The sequence below is a fragment of the Talpa occidentalis genome, unplaced genomic scaffold (genome assembly GCF_014898055.3).
Source record: "Talpa occidentalis isolate TD23 unplaced genomic scaffold, MPIMG_talOcc4v2.1 talOcc4.10, whole genome shotgun sequence".
NCBI lineage: Eukaryota > Metazoa > Chordata > Mammalia > Eulipotyphla > Talpidae > Talpa > Talpa occidentalis.
In genome coordinates, this window is record NW_023600993.1 from 20367473 (window position 1) to 20394227 (window position 26755).

At 42.3% G+C, this 26755-nt stretch overlaps 1 long non-coding RNA gene across 4 annotated transcripts in view; it reads right to left on the bottom strand.

The window, feature by feature from the left end:
* Positions 1–26755, bottom strand: part of LOC129145412 (uncharacterized) — a 148782-nt gene that overhangs the window by 24446 nt on the left and 97581 nt on the right. For 3 of the 4 annotated variants that reach the window (XR_008550942.1, XR_008550941.1, XR_008550944.1), the window contains exon 3: positions 6621–6819. This is a non-coding gene — a long non-coding RNA (uncharacterized LOC129145412). Of the gene's footprint in view, positions 1–5852; positions 5897–6620; positions 6820–26755 lie in introns of those variants that run through there. The other variant, XR_008550943.1, reaches the window with a different exon arrangement.

Consider the following 26755-nt stretch of genomic DNA (forward strand, 5'->3'; position numbering starts at 1 on the left):
GGATGTTCCATCTCTTTTTTTTTAATTTCTTTTTTTTTTTTTAAGATTTATTTATTTATTTATTCATTTATTTATTTATTTATACAAGCACTGGGTACAGTCAGAAGCACGGGAGGGTGAGAGTTCACCCTCCCCTAACCCTAACCCTAAACCCTAACCCTAACCCTAACCCTAATTCACCACAGTAAGAGCAGAGAGCAGAGCAGGCAGATTGACCAAGTACACTGCTGAGGGGAGCAGCGGGCGGCAGGAGAAGTCTGCGCGCCATGTGGGACCCTCGCCGGCAGCTGGGGATCGAACTGGCGCTGCAGAGGCTGCGGGCAGCTTCGCAGCCCAGCACTCAACCGCTGTGCCACTGGGGAGGCCCGATATTCCACCTTAATTTCATTAAGGTTCTTGGAAAAATGCTTTATGACATTATTGTGAACCATGGTTATTTGAGACCACAGAGAATGGTTATTAGATTGCTAGTTTGAGAGTCTCATGCTCTACTGACTGAGGTTGAAAGCTAGTTCAATTGAATAGAGGTATATATAGCAGCCTAAATAATCACATCCTAAAAGGATAAATGTTAACACTAGTGATATACTATAAGGCATCCTGAGACTTGTCTTTTTCGATATATTTTTGATGACCTGGGGAATGTGATTTTCCTTCTGAGCCTCAGCTTCACAATAAAATGAATGCTGGAAAGCTTCAAGTTGATGTCCAAAACAAATACACCTCAAATGTCCAAAACTGACTTCGTTAGTCTTTTTCTCAGACTTTACTCTTCCTCAGTTTGATTAATGGACTGCCTTACTGGTCAAGGCTCTTAGCTACAAGTGCCCAAACTCAATTTGAACTAACCTAGGCAATGAAGGGAAAGCATCGTCTCAGGAAATCCAAGGAAAGATATATGATCAGATTGTAGCAGGGACAGGGATGCAAGTGGATCAGAAACAACTTGAGTCAGGGTAACTCACCTTTTCAGGACTCCTCTATCTGTTTTTCCTTGCCTGTTAGCTTTATTTTCTTTGTTTCAGACTTAGGGTAGGGTAGAAAATATGGCTGATTCATCATTTTATATCTTAAAACTTTATCTTAATCAGTACTGGCTGCTATAACAAAAAATACCATAGGCTGAGTAGCTTAAATAGTAGCAGACTCTGGGGGATAATTCACACTTCTAGAAGTTGGGAAATCCAAAATCAAGGTACTGGCAGTTGATGTTCCTAATGAAGACCTAATTCCTGGGCTGTAGACAGTCACCTTCTTGTATCCTCATGTGGCTGGAAGAGACAGCAAATCTCCTGTGTCATTCTTTCAAGGACATTAATCCCATTCATGAGAGCTCTGTTCTTATGACCTAATTATCTCCCAAAGTCCCCTTCTACAAATACCATCACATAGGAGATGAAGCTTCAACATATGAATTTGAGAGAAACACAAACATTCAGACTATAGTGAACATCCAGCCCTGAAAAGGGACTGACTGAAGCTTGCTTTGGGGCCAACTTCTATATTCTGGACAAGAACTGATTGACATGGTTTGAATCAATTGCTTGCCTCTGTATCTACCACCTGCTACTTCTACTTCTTAAACGCAAATCTGGTCATACTTCCAAGATTCTCCATTACCCAAAAAATGTTTCCAACCTCACATATAATAAAAGATTCTATGTAAGCTTGATACCATTTCCCCACTTTCACTTCCTCTCACTACTAATTTATTCATATTCCAGGATTTCATCTTGCTTCTTCTTGAAATTCACCCAGGGATCTCACCCAGCAAATACAAGGAACCTCTGCTTGACTGTGTAGAGCTTCAAAAGTTAACAAGATAATTCTAAAGACCTCCTTGTTGAACTGTTGATGTGATTTTGATCTTACCCAGAACCTAAGAAAGTAGGAAGTGGATGGAGGAGACACGCTAGCCCAACTTTCCTTTGTGTGTAGATGAGACACCCAGCAGTGAGCAACAGAAAGCTGCATCATTCATGTGCTGATAAATAATAGTCTGATCTTCTGATTCCTATCCCTATGGCCCAATCCAGAGAGAAGTGAAAACAGATCTTACAAATAGGAGAGTCAACAGAGGAGGAAGGGAAAATAGCCACAGGAAGAAAAAATCCAGAAAAGGGGGAGTAAGGGCCTTTGTTTCCCCGAATTATCTTCCACCCCCAAACTTAAAAGTAAACAAGAAAAGCTCATGAAGACTACAGAGAACAGTGACCAGTCACACACAGGAAGTGGAGACACAAGAAAAGAAGAAAAGGAGCAATGGGTAGCTTAAGAAATCTTCTTCTCAGAAGAGGGGTGGGTCCAGGGCCAGCAATAAAGAACCCAGATGGTTTTAATGACCAAACTCTGCCTCTTTGCTTTCATCTGACTGCAGCAGGAACTGTCACCAGTGAAGGACCATATCCTGTCAGTGGTCTGCCTCAAAAGCTCCCACTGGTGCCTTGGAAGTTTTTTACTGGGGCTGGAAGACTTTTCCATTTCCCAGACCTCACACCCAGAAGCCTGCTTACTCACTCCCAGCACTGTTCAGGACTGTGGAATCCATAGGGTAAATAATTCTCAGTCTTAGAAGTTTCTTTTTGGGCATCCCCTGGTGGCGCAGCAGTTGAGTGTTGGGCTGCGAAGCTGCCCGCAGCCTCTACAGCACTGGTTTGATCCCCGGCCACCGGCAAGGGTCCCACATGGCGTGCAGACCTCTCCTGCCGCCTGCTGCTCCCCTCAGCAGTGTATTTCGTCAGTCTGCCTGTTCTGTTCCCCGCTCTGGCTCTGGTGAATTCTCTCACCCTCCCGCGCTTCTGACTGTACCCATTGCTTGTATAAATAAATAAATAAATAAATCTTAAAAAAAAAAAAAAGTTTCTTTTTGTCCTGTCCATCATTTACTTTAAAATGTAGTTCATGTTGGGATAGGTGCTCCAGATTGGGTCATCCTCCTTGGTAAAACATAGAATAGTTAACATTTGTGAGAAATACAAAAATACCAATCATTGTGTGGACTAAAAGAATACTTTGAATATATTTGACTCTAAGGAAAACAAGTGGTAAAATTACAAGAAATAATTCTCTTCTCTTTTTGGTTGCTCCCTCCTCAAAAATTGAATGATTCTGAGATCCCAGGGTTGGAGTTACCAACAATACTGAAATGCTCATAAAATTTCTACCCCATAATAACAAAGTAGAAACTCTAGGGATTTTCAAGCGAATCATTGACCTTCCATAGTCCCACCCAAACTCCTTTTCTAACACTTGAGTTAATACCAGTATCATGAGATCCCAGACTGTGTTCTTTTTGTTAGTTTGGAAAGAATGACTAATCCCTGTATACTATTCTTGGACTCTGTTATTTTGGCCAACTTAGGAAGAATGGACTAATACTAATAATATCCAACGTTTATAGCACGTTCACAGTTTACAAAGTCTTTTTCCATTTAATTCTCACAGCAGTTCTCAGATGAAGTAACTTGCTCTGGTTCACTCGTAACTAAGTGGCACAGCTAGTACATAAACGCAGATCTTCTGAATCAGCCTTCGGTTTTAACTACATGAGACAAGGTATATAGTGGTAGTTGTTGTAACCAATAACCTTTATATGTCAGTGATAAGACACAGTAAAGCTTTCTCTTGTTCTCGTTGCAACAATGTGGTCTGGTGGGGCAGGGGATTCTGCTCCACATAGGCATGCAGGGATTCATGCACCTCCTATCCTGGTGTCAATATCTTCCACATGTGGTCTCCAAAGCTACTGGAGATGGGTAGAGAGTGGAAAAAAGACACACAGGAGCTTTTTATGGGTCCAACCTGGAAGTAGCACACATGACTTTGGCCCAGGTTCTTTGATCCAGAATTCTATCTCAACAAGGGAAGCCAAGATATAATTAAACTGTCTACCCTGATCCACTAGTCTTGGAAGGTAGGTCTGAGAGGTTTGACCTTAGTACTTTAGCTTGTCAAGTCTCCATGAAATCCATTCTCTAAAAATCCATGTTGCACAGTCTCTGGAAATTATATATTTCTTCCCTTCCAGCATCTTTTCACTCCTTTAAGCTCCCAGGACCTCTGTCTATTTCTATTTACTTCTAGTCCTTTCTTAGAGACCCTTTGGAAATTTATGCTGTTCTCATTTTTTTTTTAACTTTCTTCCTCTGTATGCCTTTCCCCTCATGAATCACAAGTTCTTTAAAGACAAAAGTGGGTCTATTGTTGCAATACTGTGAGATTCCCTCCCTTCACCCACTTCATCAACACTCTACTTTCATCCAAATAAACTAAGGTGATTGGTGTCAAGAGAGAAGCAAAGAGGAACTAGGAATGGGCCTTAAGAAGTTTGTTATAGGGCCTCCCCGGTGGCGCAGCGGTTGAGCGCTGGGTTGCAAAGCTGCCAGCGGCCTCTGCGGCGCCAGTTCGATCCCCGGTTGCTCCCCTGCCACCGGAGGAGGGTCCCACATGGCGTGCAGACCTCTCCTGCCGCCCGCTGCTCCCCTCAGCAGTGTACTTCGGTCCTTCTGCCTGCTCTGCTCTCCGCTCTGGCTCTGGTGGAATTCTCTCACCCTCCCGCGCTTCTGACTGTACCCAGTGCATGTATAAACAAAAACAAACAAACAAACAAACAAATAAATAAAACATGCCTAAAAAAAAAAAAGTTTGTTATATAAGATGAAGTGTGAACATGCAATAAGGAACATAGAAACACAGTGCTAAGGAAACAGAGAGGGCAGGGATTACTCTTGAATTGAGGGGAAGAGGACTGGAAAGGGGTGCACTAAAGAAATAATCATCATCATAAAAATAACTAACAGTTACTGAATTTCCACCGAGTGCAGGCACTGTGTTACAGCGTCTTACAGACATCAATCATCTCATGTCATGCTCCCAACAATCTATGAGAAGGCACTATTATTGCCTTCATTAGCCAGATGAGAATAGACACAGAGGGAGAATTGGCCTCAAATAGTATTACTATGACAGTTGCAGGTATTGTTTGAAGGCCAATTTTTTTGATTTTGAACATTGTTTTGTGGTTACATAGGAGAATATCCTTGTTCATAGGAAATCCACCCTGAAGTATTCAGGAGTAAAAGAGGATGGTGTTGTGAAATTACTCTCATATATTTCAGGAAAAAAGGGATAATTATGGGTGGGGCGTGCAAAAAGGGAAAGGAGAGAGGGAGAGAATGGTAAAAGAAATGTAGCAAAACATTAACCATTAGTGAAAGTGGGTGACAGCTATGCTGGAGGATTTGTATTAATCTTGACAATTTTTTGTAGGTTGAAGTGATTTCAAAAGAAAAGATGAAAGAAAGGAAAATGGACACAGAGCCACTGAGTGGATTGCTCAGCTCAATGAGCTTATGAACCGTGGGAAATAGTCTGCAGAATCTGCTGGCTGGTCGCATGGGTATTGCAGAGGGTGTATCCTCTGTACCTCCTCATCTTCCCTGGTGCTGCCCACATGCTCAATCACACTGCTGCTGCCCAGGACAGAGAAGCTACTTCTCTTGAAATGGAAAGACTTTCCTCAGGTTGGCAGCCTACAGCTGGCCCTGCTGACACCTGAAACTGAATTTGGATGCAACATTGCCCTGCTGGGTGAGTCATCCGCAGGAGAAAGGGAAGGATGAGCATCGGGAATACAGGATAGTTTTTCCCTGTGGGGCCAGCTTCCACTGACAGGAAGTGGGAGTCTGGCTTCCCCTTCCTTGCTCTCCAGTGGGCTACCTCCAGGTGAGAGAAGTTCTACAGGCTGCACAGGAACGGGGGCCGGAGGGTGAGGCAGGTGGATGCTAACAGGGGGGCAAAGAATGAAATCAAGATGTAATAAATATAATAGACTTGAATTCCATTTGCAGAGTTTCAACACTGATCTGTAGGCACTCATATGAGCCAGGAGGACTTTCTGAAATAGAATGCATAAATAATAGCAGTAATAATAATAAAAGTTAGTGTTTATTAAGCACTTACTATTTGCTAACTTTTATTCTAAGCATTTTTTAAAATTATTTTACTTAATCCTAACAGTAATTTTATGAAATTAATTGTGTTGTGATTCCCTAAGGCTTAAAAAGGTTAATAAATTTACTGAAGGTCACAGATTTTTTTTCTTAGGTCACAGATTTGGAACTCCAAAATTCCATGCACCAGAGCTGGGATTAGGAACATAATTTTGGGGAGTATGAAGGACTGATTGGTGGGTAAAGACATAAGGCTGCACTTAGTGAGGACTGCAGCTTTTACCCCCCAAAAAGGTGAAAAGAAGTGTGAAACACACCTTTCCTTTTCCACATACAACTATTTCAATTTATTCATTTGAAAACATTAGTTACAGCAAACAGTAACTGATCTTAAAGTTGGGGACCTGGAAATGAATGAAACAGATTTCCTGCTCTCATGGAACTTGCAGATTAGTGGGGAGAGACAGAAATTAATCAAAGAATCATTGCAAACTTCCATGCACTGAGAAGGATAAGCGAGTGTATGAAAAGGTCATATCCCAGAGAAATGATCTAGTTTGGCAGTTGTAAATCCACTTCGCAAAATAATTTCTCCACCAAGAATGTGAGTAGCTAAGGAAAAATAGCCAACCAGTGGAAACACAGCATGTTCTATCATTTGAAACTTACCAAGTCTGTAACTAAGCTCCTGATTGCTCCCCTACTCCAAAGTCTTCTCCAAGAGTTCTCATCTCAGTTAACAGAAACACCATTTTTTGCGTTTTCTTGGATCAAAACAACATAGTCCTTTCTTTTTCACATGACTCAGATGGGAATCATCAGCAAATGCTTCTGGCTTCATCCATAAAACATGCAGTGTCGGGCCTCCCTGGTGGCACAAGGGGTTAAGCGTCAGCACTATGAAGCTCTCTGCAGCTACTGCAGCATGAGCTCCATCCCCGGTCAGGGAGCTGACCCACATAGCGAGGCAGACCTCCCCTGTCTCACCCGCTGCTCCCCTCAGCAGTGTATTTCAGTATTTCCACCTATTCTGCTCCCCACTCTGTCTCTGGTGAATCCTCTTACCCCCTGCATCTCTGGCCTGTACCCCAGTTCTTGCATGCATAAATAAATAAATCTTTGAAAAAAAAAAAAAAACATGCAGTGTTCCATCACCTCTCACCATCACCTGTACTATTCCCTGGTCCAAGTAACCATCACCTGTCAGCAGGACTAGTGCAGCAGTCTGGGCAACTGATTTCCTTGCTTCCACTCTTACCCCCTGCAGTACTCTCAACAGTGATCTTAAATCACGTTAAAAGGTCAGTCACATCACATCACCTTTCTGTTCAGGACAATCCACCATCTCCCCTTCTCATTCAGATGAAAAGTTAAAGCCTTATGATGACCCACAGTGTTCTTTGAGACCCAAGGTCCTTCCCTAACCTCCAGCTCACCTCTTATACTTTCCCTCCAAATATTCTCTCCCTCATTTATTCTACTGCAGCCACACTGGCATGCTTGCTACTCCTTACACACAGACTTACTCTCACTGGGTCTTTATACTTGATATTCCATCTGCCCGGAAATCCTCACTCCCCCCAAGCCCCCGCCTCACCCCAACTAGCACCTTCTATCTTCCTGTCCCACAGTCATCCTCACCACACAACATATGGTACCTTCTAATCAGTCCTTTTGTTTATAATCTTCTCTCCACTGGCTCTACATTGTAAACTCTATTATGATTACTCATGGCCATGATGCTTTAGTATTAAGCACAGTATCTGCCACATGGTAGAAACAGCGCACAGTTTTAAAAATGTTTGAGGGCTCTTTCTACAAGACACATTACCATGGCATAAGCTCAAGAGGAAGAGGAGAGAAGGTCCTGGAAGCCCAGCTGTGGGTTTCCTTGGATGGCAGCAGAGCAACCAGACACACTATCTTCAGGGTAGAATTTGTGACTCATCACTCAGATCATCCTTTACAAAGGACATCTTATTCTCTTGGCTGTCGGTCTGCTATGGGGACTGCTGAAAAGAGGACATCACACCCTTCCAGAGTTGTCCAAGCCCAATGACTGACACGGGATATGAAGACCCCACCCTCTTGCCTCATCTTCAGAATACCCAGGGAGCTTGGCTGAGGCCCTCACGGGGCCTTTGTGGCAGCCGGAGCTCTCCCTCTGCCCAATGAGCTTCCCTCCCTCCCTTCCTCAGATGTGGATGGTGGCAGCTGCCCAGGAGGCCCTGTGAAAGTTAATCCCATCTCAGAGCCTGTTTCCCAGGAAACCCAAACTGGGATAACCCTTCCCCCAACCAAGATGCATCTCTGCTTCTGATACTGAGACTCATAATCATGACCCCTGGCCATTACAGGCAAAAATGGACTGTCTCCTAGAAAAGATAATTGGCTTCATCGGAGCCAAAAGGTTATTCACCTCTGAACTCACAAAATCAAAGGCATGCCATTAGCAGGACATGCACACACATCCTAGCGATCTAAAGGAAAGAGACATTATGACTGGAACTTTGGGAATTTAGCTCCATGCCCAGGTAACATACATGCTTTTAACTGGACCCTCCTAAGATAGTTCATACCCCATGATGAAGATGCTGGGAAGGCTTTGGTCTTCTCTTATTCTGGCCTGATATCCAAAAATAATAAAGGCTAATGGAATAGAACTTTCTGGAAGACAGGGGTAGAGAGGGGTAAAGTGGTGCAGTCACTTACAACTCACACTTCAGTGTTGTCTCAACATGAGGAGAAAATAGAGATATACTTGTCCAATACCATTAAACAAAATATTTAAAGACCATACAATAAAATACGTGCCTTTTTAATGTGTTTGAAACCAGGGACATGGGAGTGCACCCACTGAAGGTGTGTCTGGTGATCCCCATTCCAGGCCTGTTACCTGCTACTGTTCCCTACAAAACAAATCTGAGCATGTCTTGAACCATCTTAGGTGCTGCTTCTAGATAGTTTTTGGCTGTTAACACAAAAACCAAACTCTTCTATAATACGGAATGACTTTCACAATCAAACCACAACCAAACACCCAGGTTATTCAAATCCTTGGGACATTTTCCCTATTCTTTACCCACGGCCCTCCACCCCCCTTTTTTTGGAATCACATCCCATACCCTAAAGGCTGGACTCTTCCCAGCTCTTTGTCTGGGCATTTATTAACCCCCCTTTTCCTCTTCCATTAATTCTGCTGCAGCTTCAATGTCACCTCTCTACCAATTTCTGACTCTCCAATTCCAGGCGTAACTCATTGCTTCCACCATGGTTCTTATGCAAAACACCTATTTTATCACTTTTCTAACATTTTCTCCACTAAAAAAATTATGATATTAACAAATGCTTGTGCCAAAAAAAAAATCTAAAAAATACAAAAGTATAGAGTGGCAAGCATGAATCCATTCACCAATGTTTTCATTGAGAAGCTAGTTGGTGGGTATAGGAAAGGCTCGCCCTGGGCATTCACTGTGTTATTCTATCTGCCATTTTGTAGCTGAACTAGTTCATTAAAAAATGACAGTCTGAGCCTCCCTGGTGGCACAAGGGGTTAGACGCAACCTATGAAGCTAACTGCAGCCACTGCAGCACGAGTTTGATCCCTGGCCAGGGAGCTACCCATATAGCACAACAGACCTCTCCTGACTTGCCCGCTGCTCCCCTCAGCAGTGTATTTCAGTCAATCTGCCTGTTTTGTTCCCCACTCTGTCTCTGGTGGATCCTCTCACCGCCCGTGCCTCTGGCCTGTACCCCTGTTCTTGTATGCATAAATAAATAAATCTTTAAAAAAAAAAGACAGTCTTTTCTTTGCTATTCAGCCTCCTCACCAGATAAAATATTAATACTTCATTATGTATTTCCTAGACATTTTGTTGTCTAGGAAATATACACATAAGCATATAAATATGCACATGCACGCATATGTAATATTTTTAATTCAAATGGAGTAATACTATACCTGTCATTCTATGTTTTTTAAATGAATGGAATTTATTTCTTAGAGCAGTTTCAGGTTTAGAGAAAATCAGGCAGGTAATAATGTTTCCATTACTTCCCCTTTGGTCCCCAATTCCCCCCATCACTAACATCTTGCATTGATATGATATGAGCTCATATTGATACATTATACTTAGCTAAAGCCTACAATTAACATCAGGGTTTTCTCTTCCTGTGTACCATTCTGTGGGTTTGCCAAAGACATGTCATATACCCACCATTCTGTTATCATCATTCTGTTATCACACACAGTAGTTTCACCACTAAAAACTCTCTGTGCTCCATTTATTTTTCCCTCCCCATACCTCAACCCCTGGCCAATGCTGATCGTTTCACTGGGTTTGACCTTGGCCTTTTCCAGGGTGTTATATGGTTGACTCACACGGTACACAACCTTTCTAGACAGGCTTCTTTCACTCGGTAATATACATGTAAGGTTCCTGTGTGTCTTTTCCTGGCTAGAATTTATGTTTTTAATTGACATCAATATCTTTCCATGTCCTCACATAGGGATCTACCTTTTTCTCCCTACTAGCTATCTAAGTATTTTATAGTATGATTGCACACACTTTTACCCTTCACTTCCTGGATGAAGGTTTCTTTCCAGTTTCCTGTTTACATATCTTCGTCTCCCACAAAAGTATGTACTCCTCAGACGTAAAACATGGTATTCAATAAACAGTATGGTTTCTGTCCACAAAGAGCTATTCACACAAGAAAAGGTTGGTCGTAACTCAAAGCCAGAAGGAAGAGTCCCACAAATGAAGGCAAGAGAGAGGGAAGCACAGATTGGGAAGAAGGTGATCAACGAAGACTTGAGAGAGGAGGTGACATGAAAATTGAGCCTAGAAATGGGGGCGGAGTGGGGAGAGGACTAGAGGACTGGGAGATTTGGGTCCTTCCCATTTCTGAAATAAAGTGGCAACCTCAGTCAGCCGGTGCTGGCGTTGGGCCTCAGCAGGCCTGGAATCTGCCCTCTCTGCCTGCCGTTGGTTTCTCTACCTGCCTGGCTTCAGCCTGTGAGAACATGTGAAGGAAAGATGGAATCACTATCAAAGAGGCCTTCCTTAGAGCATGAGTGGGCATGCATGGGGCAACTCCTGGGCAGGCCAAAAAAGGCAAGGAGGCCTGTCCTCTAGAAGCTCTCATTCCAAAAATATCCTTTACTCGTGGAAGGCAAGTAAGCTCCAAAGGCGTGACTGACTGCCTGACTGCTCCTGAGGCTGCATCTCCTAAAACTTCTTACCCGCTCAGGTGAGAACGCATCATGGGACATTCTGTCTTCCTCTTCTCTGCTGTCTGCTGTCATATTAAAGCATCACATCTTAAACACCTTCATTTCTCCTGTAGCACCCACCATCCAGAGTGATCTCTGGTGGTGGTTACTAAATGCACAGAGTTAGAAGATTCACCTCCTAACCTAATTCCCCTAAAAACATACCCTGAAACATGGGGGGTTCCAGTGAGTTGTTTAGCTGAGAACTGGCTTTGGAATGCCTGGGGGAGCAGGCAAGAAAGACGGGGAAGGGAAGGCAGTCAAGAAAGGGTATGGGGAGATACCCACATGGCACTGCAGAACTCTCCTGATCTGCCCGCTGCTCCCTTCAGCAGTGTATTTCAGTCTGCCTGTTCTGTTCCCCACTTTGTCTCTGGTGAGTCCTCTCACCACCCCACACACGGCCCCACACACCTCTGGCCTGTACCTCAGCTCTTGTATGCATAAATAAATAGATCTTTAAAAAAAAAAAAAAGGTATGTTGTTATGCAAGTTATCTCTGTGGCAACTGGAGCCTAATATCCTAAGGCAAATGCTGGGGAAAGGTGCAAAAATGTGTCCTGGGAATGTCCCACCCTGGAGCAAAGGGGCTGAAATATTTATAGGCCAACTCCTGAGAGGCACTAGCTGAGGGCCACTCCTGGGTATAATAATTTACCAGCCTTTCAAGCCTGCCACATACAGGAGGACAGCGTGAACTTCTAAGGTTCCAGAAAAACCCCTCAGGCTTTGAGGGACAGATGTTGATAGATGGAAAGTAGCAAGAGTATACTGACATGGCAAAGAGTGAGGGCCCTGAGGGGTGCACTCAGCATTCGCTACCCACCTTCTGGGGAGACAGCAAGGAGACCTGGAGTCCCTTTAGTTTTTGTGACAGTGACAGGCAGTTGTCCTCACTCCATCCCCAAAGTGACAATGAACTTAGCACAGCTAGCGCAAGTGACCTTACTGTAGGCAACCCCAAGGGTTAGTACTTCCAGTTTTTTCTAAAGTGCCCCGTCTCCAAATTCCCACAGCTGCTAGTTGAGCCCCGGAGAGCTACTCAGAACTACTGCTTGGTCCACATCAGCCCTGCAAAGCTCTGAAAAGTCACAGTAGTCTCTCTGCACGCATGGTGCCTGCTCTTTTGAACATGTCCCGCTCTTTCAGCATAGTCCTTACACGTGGTTTTGAGTTCCTAGCCCTCCCTCACACACCAACAAAGCAAAATTACAAAAAAAAAAAAAAAAAAAAAAAGGAAAATAAAGCACCTATAAAGGATCAGATATGAAGTTGCTTTTACATGTTACCCCTTAAATGCATACTTTAAAACTATGTTGTGATTACACAGTGGTCCTAGGGAAGCTTCCTCAGGGACACAGGGAGAGGGCGAGGATGGCGGGACTCAGTAGCCCTCATCCTATCCAGCACCATCCAGCTGTGATTCCACACAGGTAAAAATCCCATAACAAAATGAAAGTCCTTTAAGCAACTATTCCTTCTCCAAAAGGAAGATTAGATGCTCACCCCCTACCTCCACCCCAAATTATTTTTTTTAGATTTATTTATTTATACAAGCACTGGGTACAATCAGAAGCGCGGGAGGGTGAGAGAATTCACCAGAGCCAGAGCGGGGAGCAGAACAGGCAGACTGACGGAGTACACTGCTGAGGGGAGCAGTGGGCACGGCAGAAGAGGTCTGCGCGCCATATGGGACGCTCACCAGCGGCCAGGGATCGAAACGGCGCTGCAGAGGCTGCGGGCAGCTTTGCAGTCCAGCGCTCAACCACTGCGCCACCGGGTAGGCCCCACCCCAAATTATTTATGAGCCTCTTCCTTCTAGCCACATGTGACACTTTTCCTGAGTGGGTGGGAGAGGACATTATTTTCTCCATTTTGTTACATTTCCAGCTCTGTCTTATGGGTTCCTTCCCACTTCCTGCCATGTTCATGGTGCTCTGGGTAAGCCCCCTGCATCCCTCAAGGAGAGGAGCATTCTCCTTATATCATAGAAGAGGAGGATGGGGTTCCAAGATGGGAAGAACTTTGCCTAAACCTGACCACTGGGACTGGAACCGGAACCTGAGCCCCCTGACTCTGAACTCCCTCTGCTGTCTTTTCTCAGTTCAGGATCTATTTTCCCTTCTTGTTTCTTCTAGAAAAAAAAATTTTAAATCAGTTCTCCTCCCTCAATTTTGGTTATTTCAGGTGATGATGTCCTCTCCTACTTACAACACATCCCCTGCCCAATATAGGAGATCCAGGCACAACCATTCCTATATGTTCTCCCCTTGGCCAATTATTGGTTCAAACCTGGGCACAACTCAGGCCCATCCTTCACTGAGTGAAAGGAAGCAAGAAGCTCCTCTTTCCACTGGGGCTGGCAGCTGTAAGGGTGGTGAGAGCCCTCTGATTACACAGCAGCCTCTTACCACACAGGAGCCACTGTGCAGAGCCAAATAATGGCGCCCCTCGGAGGAAGGAAGATGAGCCTGGCTGATGTCACTTGAGTTTCCAGATTCAGCTGAACCTGAAGTCAATGATCTCTGGACTTTTCAGTCATGAATCAGTCAACCTCAATCTCTCCACTGCTCTCTTCCCACCCTTCATCCCTCCCTTACTCCCTATGTCCTTCCTAAGAATAGTGAGTTGAACCCTATTATTTGCAAAGGAACAACCAAAAGAATCCTAACAAGTTTAGACTCCTCTCCCTGAGCTTTTCCCATGATATGGCATGACCTACAGCCTGGCATGGACACACTCACACATTTACACACACACAAGTATTTCTGGAGTGCACTTGGTAAAGCACTTTCAGACCCATTTGCTCTGACAACCCTCTGAGAGGAGACAGCTATGAAATTATTTAGCCATTTTTGAAAATAAGGAAACTGAAATGCAGGAGCTAATAAGTGACTTATCTAAGATCACGGGGCAGACTTGGTTTTAGTCCCCAGATCCGCAAGGTCTTGGCCAATGGTCTTCCCATGTATCTTGCTGGATTTCTGGGTTCTTGGCCCAGCTTGACAATCAGTAATCTGTGTGATCTTCCAAATAAGTTCGCCTCTTTGGGCTTCAATTTCCCACCTGTAAAATGAGGGTGCTAGCAACTATGATTTCTAAGGGCCCTCCCAAAACATGCCTTCTGGTAGTCTATGATTTTGTCTCATAATTGTACCTGGGACTGGTTAGGTTGGCTCTAAATCAAAGACCCTGCTGGCAGAACGTCCCATTAGTCAGACTTACTCAGTACACACACACACACACACACACACACACACACACGTACACACACACACCTGTCTGATGACACTGAAGTGTCTGATAGTTCTGTTCTGAGAAGGAGCAAATATCAATAATAACCCAAGAGTAATAAAATAATCGTGCCAGTGCCCTGTACTCCATCTGTTCTATTACTGTTTTGGAAAAAAAAAAAATGCCATGTGCTGCAATCTTTCTGTCTCTCAGTTCTTGAACAAAATGAAATAAAGCAGGCCTCATGTTGCTGCATTCCTCTGACAAAACGGTACTTGTCAAGGGCCTTGAGTCACATGTAAGGCTTTGTGCTGGGGGGTAGGACGGCTGGAAAGTTAAGTGTGGATGCAAGACACAGCTCCTTGGCCACCCATGCGCTCTCCCTGCTAGTGTCTATGGCTTCTCAGACTTCACATGGGGAATTTGTGTGACCACACATAATGTTTTCAAGAGAATTTAAAATCCACCCAGAGTACCTGCTTATTGTGGGCACCTCCCTGGCCTTCATTTGCTTTGCAGATGCTCTGAACAGTTTCTTTTCCTGCATATGGTTTTATAACAAATGGAACAGGATACGAAGGCTGTTTGCCTTGTTATACTTCACTTAACCCCAACACAATCCTTCCCAATGACCAAGAACCAAGTGATATGTACAAGAGTCAAGGTCACTATCAACTAAAGAACATTTCGAAGGGCACCCACACTCTTCCCAATGCAGCTCTCCCCACACAATCGCTGCTTTTATCATTTCATTTGTCACGGAGACATTTTGTCCTGACAAGTCAGCTCATGTCCTATACTCTGTTCTTTGAAAATGAACATTACACAGTCAAGTGACCCCCTGTATGTCCCAGGTGTTACTTCTGAATTCAGAACTGGCTTAGCCAGCAGGATTTTAAAACTGTTGCTGGGGTTGGCAGGTGGGGTGAAACAGAAGTACAGAAACACTGAGGCCAACAGAACAACAGCAAAGTCTCAATTCATTGTTTAATTTATAATACAAGGGGAGGCAGTCTTCTGTGTGAAGGAAGAAAGGCAGTTGGTGTAAATATTAGTTATCTAGGGTTCCAAGACCAATCTATTATTGATGTCCATAATACTTCAGAGAGAATCTTAGTGATAGCCCCATATTTTGAGCATTCTTGTAAATATGCACATTTTAATACATCTAGAACAAAGGGTGTTAAACCTTCCAGACGTGACCCCTTCTGCACGAGCTGACCCAAGTTTCCAAGAGTTCATAGACGTTGCCATAAAACATTGGAGTATTTTGTTCCTACAAGAATACCTGTTTTGGCATGTACTAGCGGGAGTCCTGCCCAATCTCTTTAGCTCTGGGTCCCGGTAAAATGTAGTGTATTTCCTTGTATAAACATCACATCCTACAGTCTTTGACAATTGGGGAGGTAAAGACCAAGAGTTCTCATAGACTAGTTGGCCCCAGAGCAATACTTCCTATTCAATTCCACTTAATGACAAGACCAGTTTGCTGTTTCCTGCTGGGGCAGAGATCCACATTTGTTTAAGTCTCCCAAAATAACTCCTTGGTCTAATACAACCTCACCAAACCCTTAAGAACCAGATAAAACGGTGCAGGATGACACCTGTGCTTTCCACACTCTTTCCTGTGGAAACTCTTGGTTCTACAAAATTCCTCAGGGAACCCTCCAAGAGGGGACTGAATAGAATCAAGTCGACTCTGCTCTCTGCCTCTGTTCTAAACAGAGAAGGTACAATTTGGATTCCAGAAAAGAATGTGTTTGAAGAAAAAGTACCAGTGCTCTTATTAAAAATAAGTTAAATATCACAGTGTACTCAAAGGTCTTCCAAATCCTTCCCCACTCAAATACTCTAGGATCTTTTGAGAGTCTGAATAATGATGGCTTAGTTCACAAGTCATCTTGGGGAAGGCTTGTCCTTCCTCCCCATCTCATCAGTTTTCAAGGAGCCGAGGAAACATGCAATTTCCAAGACTGTCCAGGCATAAACGTACTCAGGTGAGGCAGAATCATGACTATGAATAAGACTATGAAAAATGCAAGCAACAGGTACAGTCCCTGGCACTGGGACATAAGGCGAGGGTGGGTGCATAAAGTTCCCGCTGGAAATGCTTAAGTCAAGTTCATGATTGGGCACACCCTTGGTGACTGGTAAGCTGAGGGGAAGAAAGCAGGCAGGCAGATGGCCTCATGGAGCTGCCGCCAAAGAGAAGGAGCTGCTTGCTGGACAGGACCTCTGCAATCCAGTGTGGCTTCCTTCCATAGACGTGTGGCTTTCTAATACACAAATCTCACAGAAAGGGAGACTGGCCAAAGGCTACATATGTTGATAGGATGATGATTTTTTTACTTAGTCAGCTCACAAATATTCCTTATGTTAAATGTTATGGATGCTGTTTTAGATGCTGGGGGTGGAGGCAAATCCAAATTCCAACCTGCACATCCCACTTAGCAGTCTCTCTCTCAGGTGGTGATAACTGAGAATGAAGGAGACAAAGAAATAAAAGGAGGTGCTATTTTAAAGAGATTCTACCAGGAAGATTTTGATAAGAGGTTGACATTCCCCAAGCAGAGACATGAAGGGAGTGGGGAGAAAGCCTTTGGCTGTCTGGGGAAGAGTGGTCCAGGCAGACAGAAGAGCAACCAGGAAGGCCCTAAAGGCAGAGCAACAAGGAAAACAGAGCAGCTGGAGTGGACTGAACAAGAGGAAGGTTATTGGGAGCCAAGTGTTGAACAGTAGCAGGAGGTGACATCATTAGATTTACAGGCCACTGGAAGAAGTTTTAGGATTAAGAACTGATTTACGTTTAAAGGGGTCACTGTGGTTGGTTTTAGCTGCATGGAGACCAACGTGAATGAGAGTGATCATTTAGGAAGCTGATGTAACAACTGAGGCACAAAATGATGGTGGATTGAACTATATCCCGAGTAATCAAAGTGGTAAGGGAGTGAATTCTAGGGTTATGTTGCAGGTAGAGCCAAACAAGCTCAATTGAAGAACCAGGGCATCACTTAGACCTTTGTTTTTACTGCATGCTCTTCCTCTCTCCTATTCCTTTCCTTGACCCATTAGACGGGGTGTCGGGGGGACCCTCTAACAGAAAACAGGATTCAATGTGAATAAGAAAGCAAAAAGCCAAAAGGATAAAAAGGAAATGAACACCAACAAGAGACTATATTAAGAATGAGAAAGACATGTTATCTATCCTTCCAGTTTGTTCATCTTGTTCCTTTTCTGTTGATAATATAAAAGAGATAAGTTGATCTCCTCTATAGGCAAAAGCCCTCTAGGAAAACACTGGTAAATATTTTGTTTTCTATGGACATGTGAAGAATGTCAGGCTAAAGGAGAAGAAACACATTTTTCATAGAGAAAAATGAAAACTAGGGCTTCCCCGGTGGCGCAGCGGTTGAGTGCTGGGCTGCGAAGCTGCCCACAGCCTCTACAGCGCCGGTTGGATCCCCCACCTCACCTGCTGCACCCGCTGCTCCCCTCAGCAGTGTATTTCATCAGTCTGCCTGTTCTGCTCCCCGCTCTGGCTCTGGTGAATTCTGTCACCCTTCTGTGCTTCTGACTCTACCCAGTGCTTGTATAAATAAATAAATAAATAAATAAATCTTTAAAAAAAAAAATGAAAAATGAAAACTAGGGCTGGGTGTTGAGCTGCATGCTCAGAGATCGAAATTCAATCATTGTTTTTGGTAAAGCTCAGGTCTCCATGAACAATCATAGGTGATTGCCTAGAATGTCATTTCTCCTGCCATCTTCCAGAAGAGAAAAACCTGGTTTGCAAAAAGAGATAAATTTACAATCTCTGCTAAGTTCACTTCAATGACTGCAGAGATGGGTTTATGAGTGGTATTTCATGAAGTCACAGTACCCTTGGGGGTAACCAGAAGGCATTGTTTTCACAAGGGAGAAAAAAAGCAACCGGAAGTCACAACTTCCACTGAGAATATAATAATATCCCTTTGCCAGTGTGGGTGAGAACATTCCCTGGCCACTGTAGCTTTTTGATACTGTCATTGAAGGAAATGTCAGTCATAAATCTTGATGAAAGATTACAGAAGCCATTTCCGCTGTGGAGAATTGCAATGTGTTCAAGTGTTTAACATAATCTTAAAACGCAATAAGAACCTTCCTCTAATTTAATCTTCAGTCTTTAGCTGTCAACACAGATATATTAAGATGGTAAATGACAAAAGGAAAAAATAAAGAAGCGGTTGTGGGGAGACCAAAGATACTTTCATTTCCGTTAAAGCTTGGTTTAATCAGCTGTTTCAAAAAAGCACACAGCAGTCTGTTTGTAGAAAATTTGCCAGAAGGAATTTAACTGAAAAAGTATTTTCCTTTCATAACTTGCAAACTTCCAACTGAGACATTTTGTATAATAAATTCACTTCTCTACTGAGAACATGCAATCTATTTATGAAACTTGCTTCAATAAGTGAACCTTCCCCCTCCCCAAAAAAGACAAGACAAATCCAAACTTGTCAAGCTTCCATTGCTCTCAATATGTTTTCTGTACTCTTTCCCTCTTTGTTCCTTGTTCTCTTCATAGCCTTCCCCTTTCCTATCCCACCAAACCCCAAACTAACAGAAGCACTTTAAGGTTGAACCATAAAATATACTCACTACAACACATACAGTTCCAGGCCCACTCTCGCCTTCCACCAAAACTCAGTCTTAGCAATAGCTATTTTCCAGACTAAATTTTTGCATGAACTTTTCTCACTTTCACCTCTTTGGAAGGACAGGATGTTAATTGCTTTTACCTAGTCTGAGGATCAGGCTTTTGAGGGAAGACCAACAGCCTCCAACAAGTACTGAACATAAACAGAGTGGGGGCACCTTCATCATTTCAACCAGTGTTTTCTCTCCTTCTCTCCATCCCTGCCTCCCCTCAACACACACTGAGTCTACTAGGAGAAAGCCTTTAAGCTTTATCAGTAATTTTGACTCTGGAAACTAAGCAACTATCATTTTGGCAGGAATACCCTTAGGAGTTGAAGGTCAATATGCAGCTTGGCTGCCTCTTACAAATTAAGTGTTCTAGTAACTTCTCATTTTTATCTCCTCCTAGAGCAAAATCCAGCTGAGCAAATTAGATGTAAGAACAAAGCCCAGTAGCCATGAACTTTGAATGATCATTTCCCAGGTACCTCAATCTCATATCTCAGAAACCAATTGGTGAGAGCCAAGCCAGGTATGGAAGCCCTAAGAAACTCATAAATCATTGACCAATGATGTCAGAAGAAGGGGCTTTTGGGTGAAATGTCAACACTGGAATAACAGAGTCATTTATATCCTGTTTAATTATATTACAAATTAAATTTCATTTAATTACATTAACTCAGATTAATAATACTGGACTTGATAATTTTTTAAATATCACAGCCTTCCTCATCTTCCTCTCTATGCCTGAATGTTTTTCTTCCCTGAGGCACCCCATGGGTGTGAGAATAGATGCTTAACACCCAAAGAATCGAAACTCTGAATGACAAAGAGATGCACTGAAAACATTCCACTTGAATGGACACTTGTGTGAGATTATTTTGATTAGGGTTATCATTTAAATGTTGTTTCTTTGTATTTCAAAATAACACTAGCTTGCACCAAAGTGAGGACAGATCTCTTCACTGAAAAGTGAGCCTACTTTTGGGAGCAGCCCCTAAATATTTATGTAATTCTCTTGCTAATAAGCATGATGTTACTGAAAAAAAAATGGTTTCTTATTTTCTTAGCATCATTATTTATTATTCACTTAGATTCAAATACGTACTGATTCTGTGCTTAGTTGAACTGTATTACACAAAAGCTAATATGTTTATTCAATAATCTAAAATTCTCCAGCAAAAATATAAATACATATTTATAAATATATTTTCATTAACATATAATACACAATATAAGATTCTATATGCTTATTATATATACACAGTTTGCCATAACCCAGTGAAAAGTGCATAATAACTACTTCTTTCAAGCCTCAAAGATAAAGGGGGAAATATAAACACTCCTCCTACCAATTCAACTATTTCCATGGTACCGCTAGCAGATACTGCTTATGGGCTAACCCAACATTCATGCTCACCTCTTTGTCTTGTCATAGCTTTCCTGGCTGTTGAAGAGCAACTGGTCAAGGTCTAGCCAATGAAACATAGGAAAATTGGTGGAGGATATCATAGGACAGTTTTTTATTTTTCCAGCAAAAGGGGCAGATGGTATTCATGCTATTCCCTCTTCTTTCTTTCTTGAAAGTGCATGAGATACCTTGAAATACAGGCCGTCTTGTCCCTAGGGAATGATTGATTTGAATATGAAAGGCAACACACTAAAGATGGCAGAACAAAAGAATGAAAGATCCTGGATCCTAGCTATTATCCAGCCATTCTACAACTGTTTCTTTCCATATTTCCCTGAAGGACAAATGAAGCTTATTTGTTTAAGCTGATATCTGCTTATTAGTTTTGCTGTTGTTCTGTTACTTGTACTCAAAATCATCCCTACCTGACGAAAAGCCTATAAACGTGAGACAGACATTGAAACGTAATCTAAACTCAAGATCTCCAAGGTAGGGCCTCCCTGGTGGCATAAGGGGTTAAGCACCACTCTATGAAGCAATCCGCAGCCTCTGCAGCATGAGTTCGATTCCCAGCTGGCCAGGGGGAAACCCATATGGTGAGGCAGACCTCTCCTGACTTGCCCGCTGCTCCCCTCAGCACTGTATTTCGGTCAGTCTGCCTGTTCTGTTCCCCTTTCTGTCTCTGGTGAATCTACTCACCCCCCGCATCTCTGGCCTGTACCCCAGCTCTTGTATGCATAAATAAATCTTAAAAAAAAAAAAAAAATCTCCAAGGTGAACACAAGTAACGGCAAGATAGAAAGTGAGAGCTAAAGAGGAACAAAAAAGTAGTCACACATTGTCTGAATCACCCGATATAACAGCAACCAAAAAGAGCCTGAAGGAACCTCAACAGCACTTTGGTTTGATTTTCCTTTAAAAGTAAAGTAAGACTGAAAAAAAACCTTAAAAAACATGGGAACAATATGAGCAAATAGCCAGCTAGATTAAAAGCAAAACCAAAATCAGCATAATCAGTCCACTATTCAGAAAGTTGCTTAGAAGAAAAGAGGGGGGATAGGGAAGAGAAAGCTGAAAAGGAAAGGGAAGACAAAAACGAAGAAAGGGGCCATCTTTGTCCCATCACAGGTCCGGAAAGAGAAGTCAGCTAATGTAGATTTTACTCGTTTTGTTGTTGTTCTGCTACTTGTTCTCCCTGTACCACTTGGTTTCCTCTAGAGTCTTCACACACAACACTTTGCTTACACACAGATCTTATACACACAGATCCCATGGTGCTTCCACTCACAACGAGTTCCCTAGGTAGGTGGCGACAAGCACTGGTGGACTGCATGATCCTGCCTCCCTGACCAGTCTTCTTCAGTTTCCCCAACTTCCTTCAAGCTTCCCTAAACCCTGATGGCTTCTTCCCAGGGATTCTTCCTAATGCAACACTTTAACATGAATTGTGGTCTCTGGGTCTGCTTCTGGTGAACCCCACCTAATACTCCTTTTCTCAGAACTGTAAGTCAAAATGCTCACCCACAGTGAGTGGAACATTAATGCAATTAAAAAAATTCAGCAGAGAGTGAATGAAAATAAAATGAGAAGGGGTTTTGCCAAAGCTAAAATATGAATAATAATTCTTTGGGTTGCCTACTCTGGCCTGATGGTTGATAGTCGAGCAGCAGTATTTTCCACAGAAGGACAAAATTAATTTGATATCATTCTGAACATCAGAACATAACATTCTACAACATTAACAGCAAATCTATTGCTATATTGCTTATAGTTAGTTAGGGTGGCTCAATAAAGAAAGGAGAGCAGAATTGTTACTTCAGAACAAGGGCAAGTGTGCCTAAGACTGGCAGTGCCACTTGCCCTTTGATGGAGACACAGTTAGAAAAGGCAGGCTGGCTGCATTTACCCATCAGGTGTCTCACCCTCGGTAGGTGACTATCTGTAAGGTTGAATTAAGGAGAAGTTTGTTCTCTCTCTTGGTGAGGAGCTACTCTCTAAGCTAATCAAGGCTGACCAAGGATCAGCAGAGGAGGCGATTCTTGTATCTTAATGATGGACCCAACTTGCTACATGGAGGCTACTAGCTGGAAAGTTGTAGGTCAGTCACTATGGAGCCAGCTAGGTTACATCAAACAACCAAAGGATCAGTCTATGAGAATCTGGGAGGACTGAGACTTTTTTCCCCTTTTTCATTAAATAAAGAATCTGAGAACCCACAGGGCAAGAGAGAAAGAAAGCCATACAGCATGAATACTGCTGTGCCTAGAAATTCACTCCTAATTTGCTAGAAGGAAAACATTCCGCTTCCTTGAAAAGAAAAAAAAAAAAAAAAAACAGCAACCCTCTAGAAATTTTTTACCCTGTAGGGAGGAATACCATTAGTAACTCACACTGCTAACTGACCGAACAGGTATCACCTGAATTCAACAGACATTCCCAAATTCAGTGCTTGTATCTTAATGCTGGACCCGGCTTGCTGCTTGGTGACAACGAGCATAGTTAGGATTTAAAACAAAGACAAATGGAATGATTCAACAGAAAAGAAATGAACTGTGGACCTTTCGACAAGGTTTTATCAAAGGCACTTTTAGCACAAATGATGACAGTTTGTGATTAGTCCACAAGATGAATTAATTTTAAAGCAGTCTATATTAAGGAGATAATACAAGTTGAGTAAGGGCAAACGTTTACTTTTTATAGCTATATTTTAAATTTTATTGAAGTATAAATTACTTACAGTAAAATACATCGATCTTAAGTTTGCAGCTGAATGAGTTTTGAAAAATGTGTAAGTTCATGCAACATCGCCAGCACCATGAGAAGTGTGCCTCAGCGAGTTTCCTCAGCTTGATTCCCTCCACCTCTTGCCTCCCAGAGTCAACCATTATTTCTATCATCTACTTTCAAGTCTGATATAAAGAATATCAACCAGTCTTAACTCCTTTTTGTCTGCCATCACTTGCTCAGCAGAAGTTATTGAGACTCATCTGCACTGTTGAACATTAACTTGTTCGTTTTATTACCCAGTAGCAGTAGTCAGTTGTGCAAATGTGCTACAATTTGTCCATTTAGGCACCGTTAATGGACACTTGAGCTGTTTCCAGTACTTGGTTATTATGAATAAGGCTGTTATAGCCATTCTTATACAAGTTTTTTTGTGGGCATATTTTAATTTTTCTAGGGTAATATCTAGAGGTGGTATTTTGGGCCATAGGACCAATGTAGCCTTAACACTGTAGGAATTTTCAACAGTTTTCCCAATTGGTTGTACCATTTTTCACTCCCCCATTCTCATCCCACCCCACTCCCCAGCAACACAGGAAGATCCCAGTTGCTCCATATCTTTGTCCACATTTGATAATGTCAATCTTTCTAATTTAGCTATAGAATGGATCCTTCCTTACAGAAATAGTTTTGAAATAACAAAACAGATTGAAATCTCAACTATTCTCCATTGTAGCCAGTAGTATATTCTTAACCACTTTTGTAGTATATTCTGACATCACCTCATTTGTGCTTATTATTTCATCTCTTGGCCAACAGCAAGACATTGCTTCAAGGGCTATGGAATGAACTGTTTCAAAGCAGATGAATTATTTTTGAATATTCCCACTGTTTTGTGTTACTTCTACCTCCTTATTCTTTCATTAGCAATCAAGGACAAACAGAATCAGTTGGCTTTACTGAAAAAACACTCTCACATTAGTGCTTCTTCGTAAAATAAGAAATGCTTTAACATAGGACATTATTTTTAAGTGCTATAGATGGAAAGATCATAAATTTCTATCATACTAGGTTCTCAAGAATTATAGTAAGCAAGAACATGGCTTCAAGAACTCATTCTCGATGAATTTTTTTCATAATCAATAAAATATTTCTCAGCCAACAGATTAATAATAACCTATTAGATAATAATTGAAGATAATATTTGGATTTAAGCAGACCAAGATCTGTGCTTCAGCTTTATGACGTTATACTGGCTGTGTACATACAGGTAAGTTAACTGACATCTTAGCTTTCTTTATCAGTAAAATGGAAACCATAATTCTTACCACAAGAGATGTTGCAAAGTCTGAATAAGCTAGGGTGTACTCATGGACAGCATAAGAGGTTCTCATTCCTTCATTTTATTTTTTGGATTTGTCAAAAAGCAAAATACTGGAAAAATTAGCAAAATGGACATTATTCTTTGTCTCATTCCCATCGGAGAGCAGCTATGCCCTTTGGCATGGAAGACAACTAACTCCCCTACTGTGTCCAGGTGTGGGTCATGTTTGTTTAATCCAGAGTCACCCCCTTGCTACATCATTGCTCTTCCTTTGATGGCAATCGACACATGACATTTCCCCCACTATAGGAAATGATTCAAGAATAGGCATGTAACCAAATTATAGACAATGATACATGAGAAGATGATTTTCTGGGAAATAAATTTTCTTGCTCTCCTGGAAGAAGTCCCAGAAGCTGCTTCTCTCTCCCTGAATATGGAAAAGGAAGTCTGAAGGACTGGTGTCAGCCACAAAATGGATGGGACTTGTCAGGGCTTAATGGAACTGAGGCCTTGATGCCACTGCTAAATCAGAGTCAACCTGAAACCTGAATTACCTCTGGATCCTTTGCTTAAGTGGGTCTTACTATTGTTGTCCAAAGCACTTTGATATCAAGCCTAATAATGTTTGTGATCTAATGCAGGAACCAATATGGAAACTAAGGTCATATTCCATCCACAGTGCTGGTCCAGGCCAATCTGTAAAACCAGTTAAGTTTTCTGGTAGGGTTAATCAAGCACCTCTAAAGTATTGGTGACTGAAGTATTTCCATGTAATGGCAATAAAGCTGTGATCTTGAAAACAGTGGGGTTACTGACAAGGAGGGAAAATCATGTTACTGACATGAAGGGAAATCATGTTTGTTTTTGAATTCTCTCCCAGTTGAGTTGTGAACATAACTACCATTTACACCCTTAAAGTTAATGTGTCCACCATTCCTTTTCCCTTGGTTTTTGTTTTAAGCCTGTTCCCGGGCAACATCTGGAATAAGGCCATGGCATCTCCACCCTATTGAGATCTTGGGAACTATAAATAACAAGGGAAGTGAGCTACTGGAAGATGTCCCATCATTAAATTTTCAGGAGCCAGAGCATATCTGAGTGTGTCACCTCAGAAAATGTTTGCCCTTTGGAAGTCTGCAGGATCAGAACTGAATGTGCCAGGAGGTGAGATGAACATAGACCACTGGGCCCCTTGCTCCTTATATGTGAACTGGCCCACCTCTTCTGGAAGGTATTGTACATCAGAATTTCAAGTTCTTGGTCCTCCAAAATTTATCTCATTCTCACATGGTGACCTCCACACCAGCCTCCACGCTCCTTCTCTCTTTGTTTAGAGAGTCTAATTCCTTGGTTAATCAGATTTTTAAATTTTCACTTTCTAGGGTGGATTCTTGTCCTATAAAAACTACGAGTTTGAGATATAATTCAAATCCCTGATGCCTAACTACCCTTTAGGAGAATGGACCACAGAGTGAAGACCCCATATCTTGGGAAATTTAGGACCTGATCATATTGATTGCTCTCAATTGAACCTTCCACTTTGAACTTATCCTTCTCAATTCTATTCATCTATTTTGATTATATTTCCAAAGCCTACCAAGAAAACCACCAAGGGGTTCTTTCACATTAAATAAGTACTAAAAGGAATTCAGATTGCATCACGTTCTTCTTTGATGTCTAACTTACTGTCTTAGAGAACAAATCCTCTTTTCCTGCATTATGTGCTTGACATAAGTCATCACACGCCTTTGAACATGCGATCTGCTACCTCCCTGATTAGGAAAACTTCCTTATGGTTACTAAAGTCAATCTTTCTATACTCCCAGCCTGATTTCCACTTTGACTATCCTCCCTCACCTCTTTACAATTGCATAGTGAGACAGTTGGTGGGGACTGTGGTTTATCACAGCCTTGCAGTGAAAGCAACAGCACCAGCTGCAGGATGCTGCAGAATCTATTTGATAATGGAAAATCCAGCTCTGGGCAGATGGAAGTTATATTTGGAGGAAACGCCATCACATGACCAAAGTTCCTGCTCTGAGGAGAGAACATACAGATGTTAACATACCAGAGAAATCATGGTGCTTCCAAATGGACAAAGCAGCACTTTATTATTTCCCATTCTTAACAATCCTAAAGCCATAGTAAAACTCAAGTAG